We start from the raw sequence: 23,001 nt of genomic DNA on the forward strand, positions 1-23,001 counted from the left end.
TTAGGAATAGAGAATGCTCAGAAAATGACATCCACCTGAATTCCTTTAAAGGCTATGTTTATTATTAGGCATGCACTGCACACATGCAGTATTTTGTTTCGAACAATATTATATGTCAAATGCAGATGCCCTTGTTGTAAATGACAGTTTGCTATAAATTGAGCTCATCACTATAGTAATTATTGAAATGCTCTGTTTCAGTGCCCTGTGCTGCCCACTGCCCACACCCCCACCTCTCATACCATGTCTCCATTGACCAAACGCCGCAGCATCACCGGCTGCCACAGAAACACTTCTCCACTGCAAACGTGTCATGAATGAGACTCTGTGATGGGTAGTCTACCGCTGTGGGGTCCAATTTAGCCTCGTTTATCCTTCGACACGCAGGGGGACACAACAGCGGAGGACAGAAAACAATGTTCATTCCATTAGACTGAGAAGGACTGCCAATCTAAACCTGTGCGATATTTTAGATCAGCGCAGTTTACCTACTCATCAGTCATATTGTCGATAAAAAGGACATATATTTTTGGGACATGTAATAGGATATCAAGTCTTGTGTGTCCGACACCCACTGAACAGTCAAGGATGAAATAAGGTAAGCTATTGAATGATTGCCTCTATTTTTGTGTGAGGAATGTTGCGAGATATGCGGATTATGTTACTATGTTGCAGTCGAGTTTACATGGATAGACTTACAGACTGCTGGTTCTCTCATGTTCAGTTTAGTTGGCTACATTTCACATAACTTAGGCTACTTTACGCAGCATAAATTAGTAAGGTATGTTACGTGTGTACAGTATGTATGGCTATTTGCACATCTCTATGTGGAGTTCATTGGTATTCTAGCCAATGGAGACTTAGATGGTGAAGGTATTGATCTTTGATTTCAATGTATGGTGCTTGTATATGCTATACCATCTTGTCAAACTCAAGAGCATAACCTACTAAGGGAAATCCAAATACAGCCTGAATTTGTGTGGATATACAGTAGGGAATGTATGTGTCCTATATTGTCTACCCAGAAGTTATCCCTGATGCCAGTTTGTTTGATATGTTTGAAACTTTACAGTTGTAGCTGGTCAACATGTCAACAAATCTAAAGTGCTGGCCATATTCTCAGAATAAGACTATAACATTGACTATAGCTATAACTTCCTTTGAATTACTGTCAGGTAATCCAAATCATACAAAGCAACGTGAATAGATTCAGTAATGCAGCCTGACCTCAAAGACATAGGAACGAACCATACTTTACGTACAGGATTTATCAGCACCTCTAATAAATGTGATATCTACTAATGGTCTACTTACTTTAAACAGAAACGAAAGTAGGTAGGTTGGTCTGGTTGGTGCGTGTGTGTAATCCGCGACTGTCTAGATAGCAATCCAAATGTTGCGTGTTCAAGTCCCGTTGGGGACAACTGCAGCATTTTAGCTAATCCTGCCCCTAACATGTATTCTAAACGTAACCAAATTCACCTATTCCTGCTACGTAAATTCACCTAAACTTTTGTTTTAGTTCTCCTAACCTTTTACGTAAATGATCCTAACCTTTGTTGTTATTTCCCCTAACTGCCAATTTAAATTTCCCCATAATTATCTTTTGTTGTTATGGCACAAAAAGAAACCTGGTCCCAGAGAAAGACATATAATACTAAACATCCACCAACATGTATGATAGGTTTCGTCATCCAATTCATATGCTATTGTACAACCTGGTAAGACGTATGATACAACACGTCCTATAATTCCTATGGTATTGTACCACCGGTCTTCCATTCATAATGTAACCTAACCTAACCTAATACATCATGCTAAATGCAATGCACAATATCTATTTTTTTAATACCCCTCTCTGTCCTCTACTCTAATTGATGGAGTATTTGAAAAAGTGGTTCTGTTTTTATACATGACAAATCCTTGCAGTCTAACTAAATTATCTGAGGTTTGTTTCCTTTTTCTTCCATTTTTGCAAATGTAATAACACAAAAGCTTTAGTGCAAATCCCAATTGTGGGTGAAACATTAACATACCATTAGAGAAAAATACTGTAGTCTGTATGAGATCTAACACTGCAACACACAGACCAATTGATAAAGTATAGAAGGACTGCAGGACATCCTTCCCCTTGGTCAGATGGATTCCTGTCTCTACAGCATGCAATCTGGCACACTTGTCTCAGTCAGAGCAGAGGAGGCCAGGGGAAGTCAGAGCAGGGGCAGGTCGATGGAATGAGTTTGCATCAGTCGGGGTCCGGGCCGTTGCTGTTGTTTTTTTTGTTGTCCAACAGGACTTCCAGCAATTAAAAGCCTATTTTGTCATTGGAGGAGTGATTAATAATTAATCCGCAGCTTGATTCGGCAACAAATCATCGCCAGGCATATTGAGGGATGTCATAGTGTAGCAGCCTGGTTGTGCTCTACTCTCCTCCCAACTGCTGCTGCTGCTGCAGGCAGACCTTCAATGAGCTCTGGGCAGCTCAGAGCTGTGACAACGGTTACAAAAAGAGGGTATATTACTGGAAACTTTCAAAGTTTCCCAATAAACTACCAGAATTTACCAATAAACTACCAGAATTTTGGAATCTTTCAATTATTTAAAGTAATCTATCACAAGACATCTAGTGGCCCTTTTGGGTACTTCAGATAATCACAGGTGTCTGGCCCTCTGTGTAGCCTTGTCACATATAAAGTACAGTGTATGAAATAATTAAATAAAATGATTTTAAAATAGAATGACAAATCTGTAGAACAATATTCTAAATATAAACCATCAACGTAGTGAATACCATTGGTGTTTAATGTGAGAGTTTCATCATGAAATATCCTTTCTATATTTTTGTATTTATTTTACTATGTCAGTATGTATTTGATGTCAATATTTTGGTGTCAAACTGGTGGCAGTTGTGAAAAAGTTGCAGAGTTGATAGAAAAGAATGCCATTGTTGTTAAGATACTTTTTTCATTAATTAGGCTATATTCTATTGAACCATATGGTTTATCTACTAGAAACTCATGGACAATATGGACACAAATATAATAAATTAATACTATATATATATATTTTTTTTTTAAGTTATTCAATTATATATGACCAAAGTTATGATAGATTGCCATATATTTTCTGTTAATTACGTAAATTACTGAAGATTAACCATGTGAAATGGTGTTGGCATGTTGGCAGACTATTGTTTGAATAAATTGTCACATTGAATTTGCTATGAATAGGTCATTGTATGTCAGACCTTTAAAAAAAAGAGGCTAGCTAAATTACTTAAACATAAATTACAATTGTGCTGAACATTTTCCTTTTGTCTTTCATTCAAATGTTATACCTGCAGGTTCAGGCGAACAGTACAAGCTCCCACCACCATACACATACTACAATACTGTATGTTGAGGAGCCTCTCTGGAGGTTTGATGGCTTCTACTCCATCACGCTGAAGTGACACTAATTAAAACATCCTTCTCTGCTGAATGTTCTCTCTCTGCTTAGTCACTGTGGTGCCAGTGTTCTATCTGCTGCCAGGGAGTTACCAGCAATGATGTCACTACTAGTGGCCTTTAAGGGAACTGGGGCTGGCTTACATCCAGAATAGTGGGTGTTCTCCTTGTTGTCATAGTCAGGATGAGTAGAGCGATACACAGCCATTTCATACAGTATCGTGTATCACTGACCACTATGACATGATTATAGGGACCAACGTTGCATTAGCAATTGCTCTAAGTGACAATATTTTCTTCTGTGATATGAGATCCATGACCTTGGGTTTGACCTCTATCTCTCTCCCTTTTGTGGACTATTCATTGTGAGGTGCATTTAATCGGGTTTCATGAGCCTCAATGACACTCGTGACTGGGGAATAGGCCATTATGTAGAAATGTCAAGACACCTAAAAGCAAGGAAGGATGCTGTTGCTATGAAATGTTGATGTACCAGGATTTCATCATGTTCGAAGAGAAGAGAGAAAAACATTTCTGCAAGGTGTTATTGATATCAATATTCCAAGATGAACAGTCTAATAAAGTCAGTCAATGAATAACAATTGTAATTGATTATTTACAGCAAGCAAATGATGCATGATAAGATAGCTTGACTGATCTATGTTCCACTCTGCTGCTCATGGGGGAAAAGGAAAACTGAATATGAATGATGGAACAGACACTGTCCCTGACCCCAGTCTCCAATGACCAAGGCCTTTCATAACCCTGTTACTGTCTTTTCTGTGACATCATCATGGAGACTCCCAAGAGAGGAACTGTTACTGCTGAGCTGCTGTATCATGACCGGAGACAGAGCAACGATGTCACCATGCATTTCACCTTGAGCTGTATGTATTCACCCAATAGATTGTACTTGGTCATCTTTCCCCATCTCTTCTCATCTCTTCTCTACTCTTCTCATCTCTTCTCTACTCGTCTCTTCTTTCTCCTATAACCAAGGCTATTACATATGTATAAGCGACTAGCATTATTCTGACCTTTTAAGTAAAAACAGATGGTATATGCAGCATATACTGTGTAAACCTCATAACTTCGAGCACCGAATTCGTTCACATTCATTTGAATACTTTTTTATATTCTTTTCGACTCCCTAGGTACCTATCTGACTGCTCTCAGCAGTACAGTACACCATGTAGTGGGTGTAGGTCAGCTGGTGGTACACTGCAAGGCAATTACATTACAGAGCCTCTCTCCACCAGCCAGCCTCACGTGTCACTGGCTACACTACTCTGTGACTACACTGTGTTGGAGTGCACCGTGGTAACCATGTTGTGGGACACTCCTGTGGACACGGAGTGCCAAATTGCCTGTGCTGTTATGCACACTGAAGCGTGAAGCTCACTTTGTCAAAAACCCTTGCTAGCTTGTCGTGTCGTGGCGCCACCACAATTCGTATTTTTTTTAAACATTTGTAAAAATAAAATTACATGAAAATCAAAGTGCCTAAATGTGTCGGTCTCGTCTACTGTGCCCAGTACACATGCAGCTCAGTGACCCTGTCTAATCTAATGTATTCATAGTAAATAACAAAATATATTCAGCAAGGAAGGAAAGGACGGCCTCCCGAGTGGTGCAGGGGTCTAAGGCACTGCATCGCAGTGCTAGCCGTGCCACTAGAGATTCTGGGTTCGAGTCCAGACTCTGTCGCAGCCGGCCGCACCTGGGAGACCCATTAGAGCTCAGCGTCATCCGGCTTAGGGGAGGGTTTGGCCGGCAGGGATGTCCTTGTCCCATCGCGCACTAGTGACTCCTGTGGCAGGCCGGGCGCAGTGCACACTTACACGGTCGCCAGGTGTACAGTATTTCCTCCCACACATTGGTGTGGCTGGCTTCCGGGTTAAGTGGACATTGTGTCAAGAAGCAGTGCAGCTTGGTTAGGTTGTGTTTTGGAGGACGCACGGCTCTCGACCTTCGCCTCTCCCGAGTCCGTACGGGAGTTGCAGTGATGAGACAAGACTGTAACTACCAATTGGATACCATGAAATTGGGGAGAAAAAGGGGTAAAAGGAAGGAAGGAGAGGACATTCTGAAACGTCTTCATGGGGTTTTGTTGTGTCGAATTTTGTCCTTGGGTGTATTTTTAGACTCTTGACCAATAGCTTATTTTCATATCTGTTTTCTTCTCCATAGAAACAAGGCTGGATGAGAGGACATAGAGAGGAGATCAGTGAGAGGAAGATGGATAAAAGCTCCCTGTTGACGACCATGTATTAGGCTTCTGTATGCACCACAGTGTGGAGGGAGGAGCAGATGATGACCATGTATTAGGCTTCTGTATGCACCACAGTGTGGAGGGAGGAGCAGATGATGACCATGTATTAGGCTTCTGTATGCACCACAGTGTGGAGGGAGGAGCAGATGATGACCATGTGTGTCAGTGTTAACTCAGTGTCCCACTAAATTAGATTAAGTGGATTTCAATCACTTGATTTCATGGATTTGTTTGAGTCGATATCCATGTGGAAAATTCAATTTACTGCACACCAGATGTCACAAAACCTTGGTCATGATAAACATGCTTGTGTTTTGCTCCTTTATGTTCAGTAAGAATGTATCTTTCCTGCCCTTCTCCTGTGCCATCCCTCTCTCAAACCTATTGATCTAGAGGACTTGAAAGCGTCCTATAAAATGGTGTCATTGTCTTGGGGAGGAGCGTCTCATTTCCTCTGAGATATGATTACCTTTTTCATGTCCCTTTCCATACATCACATATTAGTGCTGATGAAGTGGATGGGGGAGGTGGTTAATTGCAGGCTGCTGGCTCTATTGACACTGTAGCACCCTGTCCCTGTACTGTTCTCTGCTGAGTCAATGACAGCTCCTGCTAGCAGATTAGTGGATTGTACAACAATCCTCTTGTCCCTCGGCAAACTGTTCTCTCTCCATTGTTCTCTCTCTCATCCTCTCAAGTCTCAACAGTCTGTTCACTGCGTCAAAGAAAGCAAGAAGGGCAGAAAAAATAGGATCTAAATATAGTGTGCTCATTTAGACAGCCCTTGACGACTATACGGGGTGTTCTAAAGAAACCCTCTACCTCTCGTTACCTCCATTAGGCCCCTCTTTATTCATAGCTTTCTATTTCTTACATTTTCTACCTTGTCTAAATGTTGGAAATAGCTGTCCTCCGTCCCTGATGGACTTTGTGTCAGCTGTTTTCTCCCCACGGGTGTAGTGTCTGTCTCCAGTATGTCCCTGCTCCCTCCCCACTCTCACTGAAAGGATCCTCTGACACAGATTTGCATGTTAAGTTAAACGTCGCTCACAAGGGACGATTAATCAGCAACACAGCAATTAATGAGTCTTCGTCCCTGGGTGATTAATTTACGTCTCCTGCGTCCAACACAGGGAATATGCTGGACCAGCTGTTTGTTCCATTTAGTGAGCTTTTTCTGGCATTCTGTAATATTTACTCAACTTTGAGGAGAAACATTTCCTGTAATTGTGGCATGAGTAGTGGTGCAATTAAATCATCAAATGTAGCTTCATGCAGGCTGTTTTTTTCTTTCTGAAAATGAAACAGTCAGTTATTTGTGCCCTGGTTCTAAAAAATGTCTTACCCTGTTGTAGTTAACTTAAAATCAGCTATAACAGAAAGCCTGCAGGGTAAATCATATACAGTTACAGCAATGTTAAGGAAATAAAAAGACTCAGAGAGAAAACCCTCCAAGCAGTTAATTACATTAGTAAGAAGATAAGTTGTTTGTCAGGAAGAGGAGGCGGCGATGGTGGAGAAAAATGAATGTACAGTATACAGTACTGCAGGGCTGTACTCTACATTCAATGCAGAGAGAGTTACTTTGTTGTGTAACTACAAAGATAATTTATGTTATTCTCTTTGCCGTTTCAGGGGCATTGCTTGGTGATTTAGTGTCTGTGGGTGTTCAGCATATAAAATGTATTTGATGAATGCTGAGACACACACACTCATATATGCACTCACGCACACACAAAGTAACATAACTCAGTTGATTTAAATGTTTAAAAAAACATTTTGACACCCACTAACAGACCTTATTACCTTATTAGATCCATTACCCCTATAGATGGATGTTTCCTTAGGAAGAGGGAAGATTATGTAGAAGGAAGAGCCATATGTTCTCTTAATATACTTCTGTGAGATGTCTTCTGTTTGTTATAGAATAACAACAGCAAGAAGGTAATCTTCAGAAATTTGCAAGCAGAAACCATCAAGTTAGTTCTCTCATTTTGTTGGGCAACAATATGAGAGCAGTGTGTCAAGGGGAGTCAATGGGGAATCAAGGGGAGTCAAGGGGAATGTGATTTGTGAATGTGATGTGTGATGGCCTACCTACACATAAATGCAACCACAAACTGCCAGGGAAATGTATTATTTCACAATTATTTCATGCTTCATTTAAATGAATTGGCTTGAGCTATTTGTCATCTGAGATAGTACTCTGTAGGTGTCTCATCACAGAAATACTTTTTACAGACAGTGTCTAGAACATATTGAATGTCAGTGAGCAGAGATGAGTCCTCTGTAGTCAGATTAACACTGCAGAATGCCAACCTTGTGACTCCATTCTCAGATTACACCAGATTGTGTAACATCAGAGCCCTGGTGCCAAGTAGCAATCTCATGTAAGGGATACTCTTAGATTAGCTATAGGCTCGCTAGACTACAGTACAGTCAGGACTAGTGCAATTATTAATTGGAAGATTGGTTTCCATGACCATTCTTTATGTTGGTTGCCTATTTAACTGACATATAGCCTAATATATTATTGGTTCTACTGATAACATATTAAATGTTACAATAATTATACAACAGAGATCACTTTAAGTACCTTCTAGGGAACATTGGTATGGCTTCTCTTTTATTTTCTCTTCTTATCTCTAATCCCAAAGTCCATCAGACTGGAAGTGCTTTGCACAGATTCCCAGTGTAATTAAAAAGGCAAGGGATGCCTATTTTACTCACACACAGCTCACACAGCTCGGTTAGATTAGTGTATGGGTTGATTATTGTTCATGAACCCAGTGGAGGACTTTCTGACTAGGAGTCAAGGAATCTACATCCTCTTTCTGAACCACTAGATTAAGCTAAACTTGAGTATGAGATCTGAAAATCAATTTACGATGAATAAAAAAAGGTCTGCTCAAATACCTTTGACCTTCGTGCTATAAGGTATATCTGCAATCTAATAACACAATGCTGGGTTGTTAATAAAACATAATTGCTGTAAGGTGATGTACTTTTTGAGTTATGGTATTGGAAGACATCACAAAACAGTTCTGACTGTCACGCCCTGACCATAGAGTGCCCTCGGGCTCAGGGCGTGACTATTTTTTTTCCCCTAGTATTGTTATTTCATGTTGGTGTAATTGTATGGTTCCCAATTAGAGGCAGCTGATATTCGTTGTCTCTATTTGGGGATCATACTTAAGTTGTATTGTTCCCTTAAGTTGCATTGTGGGATATTGTTTTCAGTTAGTGCCTAAGTGTGCTCTGTACTGGACGTTCGTTTATTCTTTGTTGTTTTTAAGTTTCACTTTGTAATAAAGTATGTGGAACTCTATTCACGCTGCACCTTGGTCCGCTCCTTTCGACGGACGTGACACTGACATCTGGGACCAATAGGAAAAATACTCATTATCTCAAGACCATACATTTTGCAGAAAGGATCTTATAGTGCCAAGTCCTTGATTTTTCATATCATAGGTTCTGGTCCTCTTTTGCAATTACTTAGATTTTTTTCACCACTTCACCACAAATATCACATTTACATAAGTATTCAGACCATTTACTCAGTACTTTGTTGAAGCACCTTTGGCAGCGATTACAGCCTCGAGTCTTCTTGGCTATGACGCTAGAAGCTTGGCACACCTGTATTTGGAGAGTTTCTCCCATTCTCCCACTCCCATCCCTTCTCAAGCTCTGTGAGTTTGGATGGGGAGCGTTGCTGCACAGCTATTTTCAGATCTTTCCAGAGATGTTCGATCAGGTTCAAGTCCGTGCTCTGGCCGGGCCACTCAAGGACATTCAGAGACTTGTCCCGAAGCCACTCCTGCGTTGTCTTGGCTGTGTGCTTAGGGTCGTTGTCCTGTTGGAAGGTAAACCTTTGCCCCAGTTTGAGGTCCTGAGCACTCTGGAGCAGATTTTCATCAAGGATTTCTCTGTACTTTGCTCTGTTCATCTTTCCCTCGATCCTGACTAGTCTCCCAGTCCCTTCCGCTGAAAAACATCCCCACAGTATGATGCTGCCACCACACTTCACCGTAGGGATGATGTCAGGTTTCCTCCAGACATGACGCTTGGTATTCAGGCCAAATAGTTCAATCTTGGTTTCATCAGACCAGAGAATCTTGTTTCTCATGGTCTGAGAGTCTTTAGGTGACTTTTGGTAAACTCCAAGCGGGCCGTCATGTGCCTTTTACTGAGGAGTGACTTCCGTCTGACCACTCTACCATAAAGGCCTGATTGGTGGAGTGCTGCAGAGATGGGTGTCCTTCTGGAAAGTTCTCCCATCTCCACAGAGGAACTCTAGAGCTCTGTCAGAGTGACCATTGGGTTCTTGGTCTCCTCCCTGACCAAGGCTCTTTTTCCCCAATTGCTCAGTTTGGCCGGACGGCCAGCTCTTAGAAGAGTCTTGGTGGTTCCAGACTTCTTCCATTTAATAATGATGGAGGCCACTGTGTTCTTGGGGACCTTCAATACTGCAGAAATGTTTTGGTATCCTTCCCCAGATCTGTGCCTCGACACAATACTGTCTCGGAGCTCTGCGGACAATTCCTTCGGCCTCATGGCTTGGTTTTTGCTCTGACCATGTACTGTCATCTGTGGGACCTTATATAGACAGGTGTGTGCCTTTCAAATCATGTCCAATCAATTGAATTTATCACAGGTGGACTCCAATCAAGTTGTAGAAACATCTCAAGGATGATAGATGGAAACAGGATGCACTTGAGCTCAATTTCAAGTCCCATAGCAAAGGGTCTGAATACTTATGTAAGGTATTTCAGTTTTACACTTTTATAAATTAGCAAAAATGTCTAAAAACCTGTTTTTGCTTTGTCATTATGGGGTATTGTGTGTAGATTGCTGAGGATTTTTATGTATTTAATCCATTTTAGAATAAGGCTGTAACGTAACAAAATGTGGGAAAAGCCAAGGGGTCTGAATACTTTTCGATGGCACTGTATGTGTCATACTCTGGGAGACTGGGAGATGATATTCATAGGCTGTCACTGATGCTGCCTCTGAATGTCTTGCTGCTTGAGAGTGCAAAGGCAGAGGAAAGTCAATGACATGCTCACACTGCAGCCAAGTATAGGATAGGATATACAGTACTTCTATAAGTGATTTCTGAATACCTACTATGGCGTTTAGTTCCCTCTAAACTGCACGCATGGGCGGGCTCGCAGCGCAGCTCCAACCCAGGACTGCACAGAAGAAATATCACACGGAGAGAAGCACCAGATAGAACTTCACACAGCTGTGTAGCGTTTACCCTGTTAGTTAACACTATCACCGTTTCCCTTTACTGTGGCAATTGTGATCGAATCAATGCAATATTAGCCACTTTCAATGCAACATACCGAAACAAAAGGAACTAGGCAAGACCTATTATGCAAAACTACGCAATACGTTTTGTTGTTGGTAGAACTCATCGAAGTAGGATTCTATTGCATGCGGCATTACCAATCAGAGCTGCAGTAGATCTATATGCAAGTAGACCAATGCCATATATGGATCTGTGCCGTTTACTTTGAACTGGACAGCATGAGCGGTCGTGAGTAGATGCGCTTGTTTTTAGATCACTGTAATAATGGTATGGGAAAAATATAATACATTTTATTTTGCAAAGATCCATAGTAGCCTACTGGGCCTTTGTTATAACTGTAACTTAAAGCGGATACTGCCTCAGTGTTTTTTAAATGTATGTTTTATTTAACTAGGCAAGTCAGTTAAGAACAGGCAAGTGTTAACGCACAGCAAACGCACGCTGGAAATTGCACAGAATTTTTACAACGTTCAAGTTTTTATTTTATTTATTTATTTTATTTATTTCACCTTTATTTAACCAGGTAGGCAAGTTGAGAACAAGTTCTCATTTACAATTGCGACCTGGTCAAGATAAAGCAAAGCAGTTCGACACATACAACAACACAGAGTTACACATGGAGTAAAACAAACATACAGTCAATAATACAGTAGAAAAATAAGTCTATATACAATGTGAGCAAGTGAGGTGAGATAAGGAAGGTGAAGGCAAAAAAAAGCCATGGTGGCGAAGTAAATACAATATAGCAAGTAAAACACTGGAATGGTTGATTTGCAGTGGAAGAATGTGCAAAGTAGAGATAGAAATAATGGGGTGCAAAGGAGCAAAATAAATAAATACAGTAGGGAAAGAAGTAGTTGTTTGGGCTAAATTATAGATGGGCTATGTACAGGTGCAGTAATATGTGAGCTGCTCTGACAGCTGGTGCTTAAAGCTAGTGAGGGAGATAAGTGTTTCCAGTTTCAGAGATTTTTGTAGTTCGTTCCAGTCATTGGCAGCAGAGAACTGTAAGGAGAGGCGGCCAAAGGAAGAATTGGTTTCGGGGGTGACCAGAGAGATATACCTGCTGGAGCGCGTGCTACAGGTGGGTGCTGCTATGGTGACCAGCGAGCTGAGATAAGGGGGACTTTACCTAGCAGGGTCTTGTAGATGACCTGGAGCCAGTGGGTTTGGCGACGAGTATGAAGCGAGGGCCAGCCAACGAGAGCGTACAGGTCGCAGTGGTGTGTAGTATATGGGGCTTTGGTGACAAAATGGTTGGCACTGTGATAGACTGCATCCAATTTATTGAGTAGGGTATTGGAGGCTATTTTGTAAATGACATCGCCGAAGTCAAGGATTGGTAGGATGGTCAGTTTTACAAGGGTATGTTTGGCAGCATGAGTGAAGGATGCTTTGTTGCGGAATAGGAAGCCATTTCTAGATTTAACTTTGGATTGGAGATGTTTGATGTGAGTCTGGAAGGAGAGTTTACAGTCTAACCAGACACCTAGGTGTTTGTAGTTGTCCACATATTCTAAGTCAGACACGTCCAGAGTAGTGATGTTGGACAGGCGGGCAGGTGCAGGCAGCGATCGGTTGAAGAGCATGCATTTAGTTATACTTGTATTTAAGAGCAATTGGAGGCCACGGAAGGAGAGTTGTATGGCATTGAAGCTCGCCTGGAGGGTTGTTAACACAGTGTCCAAAGAAGGGCCAGAAGTATACAGAATGGTGTCGTCTGCGTAGAGGTGGATCAGAGACTCACCAGCAGCAAGAGCGACATCACTGATGTATACAGAGAAGAGAGTCGGTCCAAGAATTGAACCCTGTGGCACCCCCATAGAGACTGCCAGAGGCCCGGACAACAGGCCCTCCGATTTGACACACTGAACTCGATCAGAGAAGTAGTTGGTGAACCAGGTGAGGCAGTCATTTGAGAAACCAAGGCTGTCGAGTCTGCCGATGAGGATGTGGTGATTGACAGAGTCGAAAGCCTTGGCCAGGTCAATGAATACGGCTGTACAGTATTGTTTCTTATCGATGGTGGTTAAGATATCGTTTAGGACCTTGAGCGTGACTGAGGTGCACCCATGACCAGCTCTGAAACCAGATTGCATAGCGGAGAAGGTATGGTGGGATTCGAAATGGTCGGTAATCTGTTTGTTGACATGGCTTTCGAAGACCTTAGAAAGGCAGGGTAGGATAGATATAGGTCTGTAGCAGTTTGGGTCAAGAGTGTCCCCCCCTTTGAAGAGGGGGATGACCGCAGCTGCTTTCCAATCTTTGGGAATCTCAAACGACACGAAAGAGAAGTTGAACAGGCTAGTAATAGGGGTGGCAACAATTTCAGCAGATCATTTTAGAAAAAAAGGGTCCAGATAATCTAGCCCGGCTGATTTGTAGGGGTCCAGATTTTGCAGCTCTTTCAGAACATCAGCTGACTGGATTTGGGAGAAGGAGAAATGGGGAAGGCTTGGGCGAGTAGCTGTGGGGGGTGCAGTGCTGTTGACCGGGGTAGGGGTAGCCAGGTGGAAAGCATGGCCAGCCGTAGAAAAATGCTTATTGAAATTCTCAATTATAGTGGATTTATCGGTGGTGACAGTGTTTCCTATCTTCAGTGCAGTGGGCAGCTGGGAGGAGGTGTTCTTATTCTCTATGGACTTTACAGTGTCCAAGAACTTTTTTGAGTTTGTGTTGCAGGAAGCAAATTTCTGCTTGAAAAAGCTAGCCTTGGCTTTTCTAACTGCCTGTGTATATTGGTTTCTAGCTTCCCTGAAAAGTTGCATATCATGGGGGCTGTTCGATGCTAATGCAGAACGCCATAGGATGTTTTTGTGTTGGTTAAGGGCAGTCAGGTCTGGAGAGAACCAAGGGCTATATCTGTTCCTGGTTCTAAATTTCTTGAATGGGGCATGCTTATTTAAGATGGTGAGGAAGGCATTTAAAAAAAATAACCAGGCATCCTCTACTGACGGGATGAGATCAATATACTTCCAGGATACCCCGGCCAGGTCGATTAGAAAGGCCTGCTCGCTGAAGTGTTTCAGGGAGCGTTTGACAGTGATGAGTGGAGGTTGTTTGACCGCTGACCCATTACGGATGCAGGCAATGAGGCAGTGATCGCTGAGATCTTGGTTGAAAACAGCAGAGGTGTATTTAGAGGGCAAGTTGGTTAGGATGATATCTATGAGGGTGCCCGTGTTTACGGCTTTGGGGTGGTACCTGGTAGGTTCATTGATAATTTGTGTGAGATTGAGGGCATCAAGCTTAGATTATAGGATGGCTGGGGTGTTAAGCATGTTCCAGTTTAGGTCGCCTAGCAGCACGAGCTCTGAAGATAGATGGGGGGCAATCAGTTCACATATGGTGTCCAGAGCACAGCTGGGGGCAGAGGGTGGTCTATAGCAGGCGGCAACGGTGAGAGACTTGTTTTTAGAGAGGTGGATTTTTAGAAGTAGAAGTTCAAATTGTTTGGGTACAGACCTGGATAGTAGGACAGAACTCTGCAGGCTATCTTTGCAGTAGATTGCAACACTGCCCCCTTTGGCCGTTCTATCTTGTCTGAAAATGTTGTAGTTAGGGATGAAAATTTCAGAATTTTTGGTGGTCTTCCTAAGCCAGGATTCAGACACGGCTAGAACATCCGGGTTGGCAGAGTGTGCTAAAGCAGTGAATAAAACAAACTTAGGGAGGAGGCTTCTAATGTTAACATGCATGGAACCAAGGCTTTTACGGTTACAGAAGTCATCAAAAGAGAGCGCCTGGGCAATAGGAGTGGACCTATGCACTGCAGGGCCTGGATTCACCTCTACATCACCAGAGGAACAGAGGAGGAGTAGGATAAGGGTACGGCTAAAAGCTATGAGAATTGGTCGTCTAGAACGTCTGGAACAGAGAGTAAAAGGAGGTTTCTGGGGGCGATAAAATAGCTTCAAGGTATAATGTAAAGACAAAGGTATGGTAGGATGTGAATACAGTGGAGGTAAACCTAGGTATTGAGTGATGATGAGAGAGATATTGTCTCTAGAAACATAATTGAAACCAGGTGATGTCATCGCATGTGTGGGTGGTGGAACTGAAAGGTTGGATAAGGTATAGTGAGCAGGGCTAGAGGCTCTACAGTGAAATAAGCCAATAAACACTAAACAGAACAGCAATGGACAAGGCATGTTGACATTAAGGAGAGGCATGCTTAGTCGAGTGATCATAAGGGTCCAGTGAGTAGAGGTTGGTTGGGGTCACGGCGATTCAGACAGCTAGCCGGGCCATCGGTAGCAAGCTAGCATAGGATGGAGGTCTGTTTTTAGCCACCTCGTGCGTTTCCGTCGTTAGATTAGTGGGGTTCCGTGTGGTAGAGGGGATCAATCCAATTGGCAAAATAGATATAGTTATAGTGACCCAAGAAAAATTGTCCGATAGACTTATTCAGATAGCAGCCGATAAGACAGCTAACGATTAGCGGGCCGCAGACGGGCGTTCAGGTAACGTCGCGACGGAGGGGCCAGTTGGATAACTCCCTCGGGCAGATAACGTCGGTAGTCCAGTCGTGAAGGCCCAGTGGGGCTCCGCATTGGCAGTGAAACGGGTCCGGATAGGTGATTGTAGCCCAGGAGTGGCTGATGGAACTTTTCAGCTGGCTAGCTCCGGAATAATTGATGTTTGCTCCGGGATCGACGTAAGCCAATAGTCACACGGATAGCAGCTAGCTAGCTGTGAAATCCAAGTGTAAATGTCCAGAGCTTGCGGTTGAAATCCGGGATATGGAGAGAAAAATAGGTCCGGTATGTTCTGGTCTGAGTCGCGTTGTACAAAACTGGCGATAGATTTTCGAGCTAAAGGAATAGCTGATGACCACAAACCGTGGTTAGCTGAATACTAACGTAAACTGGCTAGCTTCTGGCTAGCTTCTGGCTAGCTTCTGGCTACCTTCTGGCTAGCTTCTATTGTGGATTTCAGATTTGAGGTAAATAATATATATTTTTTAAATTGGTGAGGCGAGTTGCAGGAGAGTGTTTTGAAGTTGAGTTTTTGGAAAATAAAATATATAAAAGATATGCGAAGAAAGGTGTAAATATATATATATATATATATACGGGACACGACAAGACGAGGACAAAGGACGTCTGACTGCTATGCCATCTTGGGAATAAGTTTGCGCTCAGCAGACCTGAAATTTGCTCAGTGCCTATAAAAATTATAGGGAACATTGGTGTTTAGTTTCCTTTTTAAATTTAAGAATCGTGCCACGGGGGAAGATCGGGAGAGTGTGCCAAGTACAGTTTATACTGGCCCATCTTTTTCAGGGCTTCAAAGGGTCAAGAGTAACACTTAGCCTTGTGAAATTACCCTTCGTTGACAATGGCTGCTAGGAGTGGTGAGTGTGTGGCACCGTCATAGATGTTGTGTCTAAGTAACGGTCAGGCAATTTCAAGAAGAGAACCGGTGTGTGTATGTACTACATGTCTCTCAGGACTTCTAACACTAGCAGTCACAATCGCTTTGTGTCCATCCCCTGTTGTGACCTTGATATAAAACGTCTCACAATCTCCCCTTTGGGCATCCTCCAAATCCATGCAGCTGTTTTTTAATTGGTGTTTTCTTCTTCTTTATCCCCTCATCCTCAGGACTCAGGGTCTCTCTCTGCAGCTCCTCCTGTGGATTGGATCATTGCAGTAGCTTTCAGTTGCGGCCAAAGTGTCTTTTATATAAGACGATCATAATACAAAATACATAGCCTATAGAATTATTACTGTAATATGCTGTGAGAATGCCCCATTAGGAGCTGAAAAAGAGTATGAAAGGCCTCTCTCTGATCACGTACACAGACAGTTCTGTTTGTGAAAATATATTCTCCTTCCTGGAGCCTATTTGATGCTCAACAACAGTGGGTTTTCCTTTACTAATCCCCGAGGTAGAAATTGTCATCAAATTAAGCCGATACATACAATCACAGCCCTAGCATAGCTCACAGCCAGCCTTCTTTTGTCTAGTCTAAGCATTCAGAGGTATTTCCATTAAAATATGGTCCTATCTTCACACTTATAGTGTTAATGATGGCAGTAGTGCATATAATTGTTTCCCCTATTTTTATGATATGCTACTGTACATTCATTGTACCTTTATTGTAAATTTACTAGCACACACACACACACACACACACACACACAGTATTGAAACACAAAGAATCACGCAAAGTCATAGAAGGCATACTTAATCACGCACAAGCATCTGAACAACTCATCTGAACAACTCATTGGATTGCTCAGTCATTATCATTTAGCACCACTGCATAGACAGAGATTGTATGGAGATAGGATGGAAAAAGCTGTAGAATACATAACTTACAGGTGAAAACCACAAATTCACTTAAGAAATTATGCTATTCCCCATTCATTAGCATGAGGTAACTGTACCCTGTGGGATTTATAGTGAAGAGCATGATGTAATACACTAACTCATCCATCCTAGTTCTATACTGCGGCAATATTAGCAACCAAGGCAAAGAATTCAGTTCTCCTCTTGCTAGGGAATGATGGCTTGGGTTGGCACTGATAAACACACACACACACACACACACACACACACACACACACACACACACACACACACACACACACACACACACACACACACACACACACACACACACACACACACACACACACACACACACACACACACACACACACACACAGAGAGAGGCTGTCAATTGAGCTGTCTTGCAACATCGTGTCTCGTCCTCATGTGTCCTCCTCAGACCTCTTGTGTTGTGACTTTAGCCTGAGGTCAGTGTGAGTTTTGTCTGTTTGACATCCCTACCTACGGCAGGACAAGACAGTCCAGACACAGCCGTCCTCCGGGGTTAGATGTCCTTGTTTGTTTACCGAAGCACTACACTTTTATTGTAAACAGAAACACAGCTGTTGCATAATTCACAGCTGCTCCCTCCTTAAGACAGGCAGGTAATGGGGCAGCACAATGGGGCTCTCGCTCCACTGGAGACCGGGGGGTAGATTGATAGTTTGGGTTGGCTCAGGCAGTGCAAAGGTGCACCGTCTACACACCCACCCCATGCAAGTGTCCCCAACTGGATGTCCTTTTGTGGCTGGCCCTTGGACTGGAGCTATTGTACAATGTGGCTTTCTGCTATGTGATCAAATATATAAGATCATCCCAGACTGCATAGGTCTTCAAATGTTTTTTTTTACCTGGGGGAGGCACAGACTGGAATCGGGAGTTGACATTAATATTTGAACCAAGTCGATCAGTGGCTGCCTCCCTGCATGGAAAGCATCTGCCTGTCATCATAAGGCAATGCTGCGCCTTATTAAACCGTTGGGGGATGTAATGAATTTCATCTGGAGGTTTTCAAGGGCTCTCGAAGGTTGCTGACTGACTCAACTATTTGCATTTCTCACTCATGCACATGCGCACACACACACACTCACACACAATCTGATAATTACTCAACTGCCCAAATGAAGACATAATCAGTTATGTCAGTCCCAGTCACTCAGGATATTGTCATTAAGGTTCAGACGTAAGCCACATATAATAGCTAGCTCTATGAGGATCCACTATCGAACACATCCACTCTGGATCTCTGGATCAGTGTGAAAATCAATGAGGTTTAGGGGCGTGCTTTTACGAAAGCTCAGAGCACAGTAGTAGATCTATGGAAATGTGTCAGTACAGTGGTTCAAGGAACAGATAGAAGTACCAGAGCAAATAGCTTTTTCTGAATGGGTATGCGAGGGGGATTCCATTGTGAGTTAATAGCTTTCTTTCTCGTAGTGATGTGATTGTCTCTGCTGTCATCGCGCCCTGCATGCTACAGTACGTGGTCGGTTACTGACTGCCTAGTGTAGTCTCATTAGTATGGGTGTCAATGCCTGTCCTCTCCTTCAGCTGAACCTGCCTGCCATGCCAGACCCTGTTACTGTAATGGATCTGCTGTAGCTGCTGCCGCATTGTCCCCAGATGGCTGGAGCGCAGATCTCCTGTTTGTCATTTCCCAAGGATACTGTATGAGAATGTGTTTGTGTGTGTGTGTGTGTTTGTGTGTGCATGTGTGTGGGTGCTTTTATACATGCATACTTCCATACATGCTTCCATGCATGTGTGCTTGTCCGTGAGTGTGTCAACTCAAATCAAATTGTATTCGTCACACGCTTAATAGACGACATGTCACGATCGTCGTAACATTGAAGAGAGGAGGACCAAGGCGCAGCGTCGGGCGGCTCTGGCAGCTCCTGACTGGCGGGCGGGTCTGGCAGCTCCTGACTGGCGGGTGGGTCTGGCAGCTCCTGACTGGCGGGCGGCTCTGGACAGACGGGCAGCGCAGGCGGCGCTGGGCAGACGGGCAGCGCAGGCGGCGCTGGGCAGACAGCAGATTCTGGCCTGCTGAGGCGCACAGTAGGCCTGGTGCGTGGTGCCGGAACTGGTGGTACCGGGCTGGGGACACGCACCTCAAGGCTAGTGCGGGGAGGAGGAACAGGGCATACTGGACCCTGGAGGCGCACAGTGGGCCTGGTGCGTGGTGCCGGAACTGGTGGTACCGGGCTGGAGACACACACCTCAAGGCTAGTGCGGGGAGGAGGAACAGGAATCTGGAGACGCACTGGAAGCCTGGTGCGTGGTGTAGGCACTGGTGGTACTGGGCTGGGGACACGCACCTCAGGGCGAGTGCGGGGAGCAGGCACAGGATGTACTGGGCTATGGATGCGTACTGGAGGTCTGGAGTGTAGAGCTGACACAACCCGTCCTGCCCGTCCTGGCTGGATGTTGGCTGGATGTTTCTACTTACCCTGCAAATGCAGGGCGCTGGCACAGGACGCACCGGGCTGTGCAGACTCACAGTACGCAGATCCGGCGCAGGATATCCTGGTCCAAGTAGGTACACTGGAGACCAGGAGCGCTGAGCCGGCACTCTCCTACCTGGCTGGATGCCCATTCTAGCCCGGCCAATGCGAGGAAGTCCAATTTGTAAGTCGCTCTGGATAAGAGCGTCTGCTAAATGACTTAAATGTAATGTAAATGAATAGAGCGCACCGGGCTAGAATAGCGCACTGGAGACACCGTGCGCATCTCTGCATGACACGGTGCCTGACCAGTTACACGCTCCCCACGGTAAGCACGAGGAGTTGGCTTAGGTCTCCTACCTGACTCAGCCAATCTCCTCGTGTGCCACCCCCCCAAAACAATTATTGGGGCTGCCTCTCGGGCTTCCGTGCTAGCCGCGTACCTTTATAACGTCTCCGTTCCTCCATTCTCCTGTATCCCTCCTCGCACTGTTCCATTGAATCCCAGGCGGGCTCCGGCACTCTCTCTGGATCGATCGACCAGTGCTCTATTTCCTCCCAGGTTGTATAGCCCAGATCCTTCTCCCAAGTCCGTTTTCCCACAACGCGCTGTTCCTCTCTTTCACGCTGCTTGGTCCGATCTTGGTGGGTGATTCTGTCACGATCGTCGTAACATTGAAGAGAGGAGGACTAAGGCGCAGCGTGATAACAATACATCTTCCTTTTAATTATAACGAAGACGAAACGAAGAACACTGACAAACTATACAAAACAACAAACGACCGTGAAGCTATAAAACGAAAGTGCAGACACAAGCAACTAACGTAAAGACATAGACATACATACACATAGACTGAACACTGCCCCATAAACATACAAAAAAAACCTAGACAATACAAAACACATACATCCCCCATGTCACACCCTGACCTAACTAAAATAATAAAGAAAACAAAGATAACTAAGACCAGGGTGTGACACGACAGGTGTAGACTAACAATGAAGTGCTTAATTACAGGTCATTTCCCGACAATGCAGAGTTATAGATAAGATTACCAAAAATTATAATAATTTAAATAGTGGCACAGTGAATAACGAATAAAAATAAAGAGTAATAACAACATGGATATATATGGGGAGTAGAAAATAACATTGCTATATACCAGTGGCGGTCAGTGCCGTTTATAAAATAAAAAAAATCATGAGCATGACCTTATTTCTAATACAGCATGTTGGATGTCATTCATATTCCGTTCACCCACTTCAATGTAACATCATAGTTTAGGCTACTACATGATACACACATTTTCCCTATACCCATCATGAGGCTGCTACAACCTAGCCTATGAATGAAAGTTTACAACCTAGGTGCACACAGGTCGAGAGAAAAATTTGAGATGACAGACAGTGACACATGGACAGACAGTGACACATTCAATACCGCCTTGCACACTCTTGCCTGCATCTAGCTTATCTAGGATGTAATCATTAGTCCCAATCATCTAATAATCATCTATTGGACAAATTTAGGTATTTTTATCTCCATTTTGTTTGCTTCCGTTTAAGAAACATTTTCAACAGAATCGGTGGAATGAATACACCCCTGATCATAGCAGCCACGTTGTATTCATTCTATCCTCTATGCACTCTCCTCCTCTCACCTTTTCCCTTCGTTTGTGGACTTCAATGAACAACACATCAGGTGTATGTGACCAGGCGAATAACCCTTTCCAAGCCAAACCATGTCATAACCGCTACACACAGCCTACATCGTTGTCTCCATATTAGCTAAAGTAACGTCCTAGTCAACATAGCTAATAGAACTAATGTGTTAGTAAACCCGCTACAATCATGCAGTAACTGTCGTGGAGAATCGTCTCAGAAATATAACACTCTTACAAGAACTTGTGAATTCAATATAGGCTTTAATACAAAGTATATCATTAGCCTAGATGGTCCGCGGATCACACCCTTTCACAGAGCTCTGGCTCTGTCTTTATACACATACAGCATATGAATCCATCCTACATGTAAATTAAGTTACTTCCCTTAGGTCATCTGCCACCATTATCTTTCATTTCAGGCTTCCTGCTTGTTTACGCCCAATAACGCCTGTATCCGCTCTTGATTAGATTACAATGGTGGCAGGACCCTCTCGTGTCCTAAAATTAATATATGTCTATCTTACCCTAAGAAATTATGGCCTTTCCTCTCTATTTAATCTTTATAATCGTATCCTGCTCTTTCCATAAATGCACTTTAAGTGTCACCTCCTCCTTTTTACCCTAAGCAGTTATGCACTTTAAAGCACGTATGGCTTTGGCCATTATACTATCTGATTAATCTTTGGTTTCCTGTCCGCCTCCTGTTTGTGGTCTAATGTACACCTGTCCTTACTCTATATTGTCATATCCGCCTCTATATGTAACAATAACTCCTACAAATCCCTCCTCTGAGGCTAATTAGCCTCAAAAACTACACTAAAAGGACATATAGAGAGTGAAGGCCAATACCAACAGTTGACAAAAACAATATCAAAATAAAGCTTACAAATCACCTGGACCAAACATCTCCAATACATAAACACAGACAGGAGTAAAAGATCCAATTTGAAACATAAGACACTTACAAAACCGAACTAGACCAAACATCTCCAAACAATAACATAGATAGGAGTAAAAGATCTAGTCTGTAAAAAATAAAACATTTATAATCAATCATTATATTGTGAAAAAGCAATGAGCATGTAGTATGCCCACACACCCAGAAACTATCAGCTATTCCTTAATCCTGATTCTTTAACATTTCAAGATATAATGTTACTTGAGTTATATTACCACATTTACCTTTGTGATTCACAATCATTCCTTTATCAAATTTACTAACTCCTGCAGTTTCTAACACCCAAATAGTTTATTCAATTAACTATAGTGTTTCCTACATCCATCCCATCATCTCCATAGCTGTAGAAACATTCATATTCACTTTTTACAATAGTAAACCTATCATTATGAGGATCATTCAATTCAGTTCTTATTTTTGTACATTCATATTTTCCCAACATATTTTTATTTATTCACTTCTGCCTTTAGTGTTACCTAATGCCAACCTGCATCTATGTTACACAAAGGAATGTAATATTTTCTCTGAATACATTGAACATTTTACATTTAACAAATTCTTCAA

General features: G+C 43.0%; 1 protein-coding gene across 1 annotated transcript in view; it reads left to right on the plus strand.

Moving 5' to 3' along the window:
* Positions 1 to 269: 269 nt before the first annotated feature.
* Positions 270 to 23,001, plus strand: part of LOC139557428 (disks large-associated protein 4-like) — a 127,163-nt gene continuing 104,431 nt past the window's right edge. The window contains exon 1 of the mRNA XM_071372220.1: positions 270 to 598. The gene's annotated coding sequence lies outside the window, so the exon portion shown is untranslated. The remainder of the gene's footprint in view (positions 599 to 23,001) is intronic.

This window comes from Salvelinus alpinus, chromosome 28 (assembly GCF_045679555.1).
Source record: "Salvelinus alpinus chromosome 28, SLU_Salpinus.1, whole genome shotgun sequence".
In the NCBI taxonomy this organism is placed as follows: domain Eukaryota; kingdom Metazoa; phylum Chordata; class Actinopteri; order Salmoniformes; family Salmonidae; genus Salvelinus; species Salvelinus alpinus.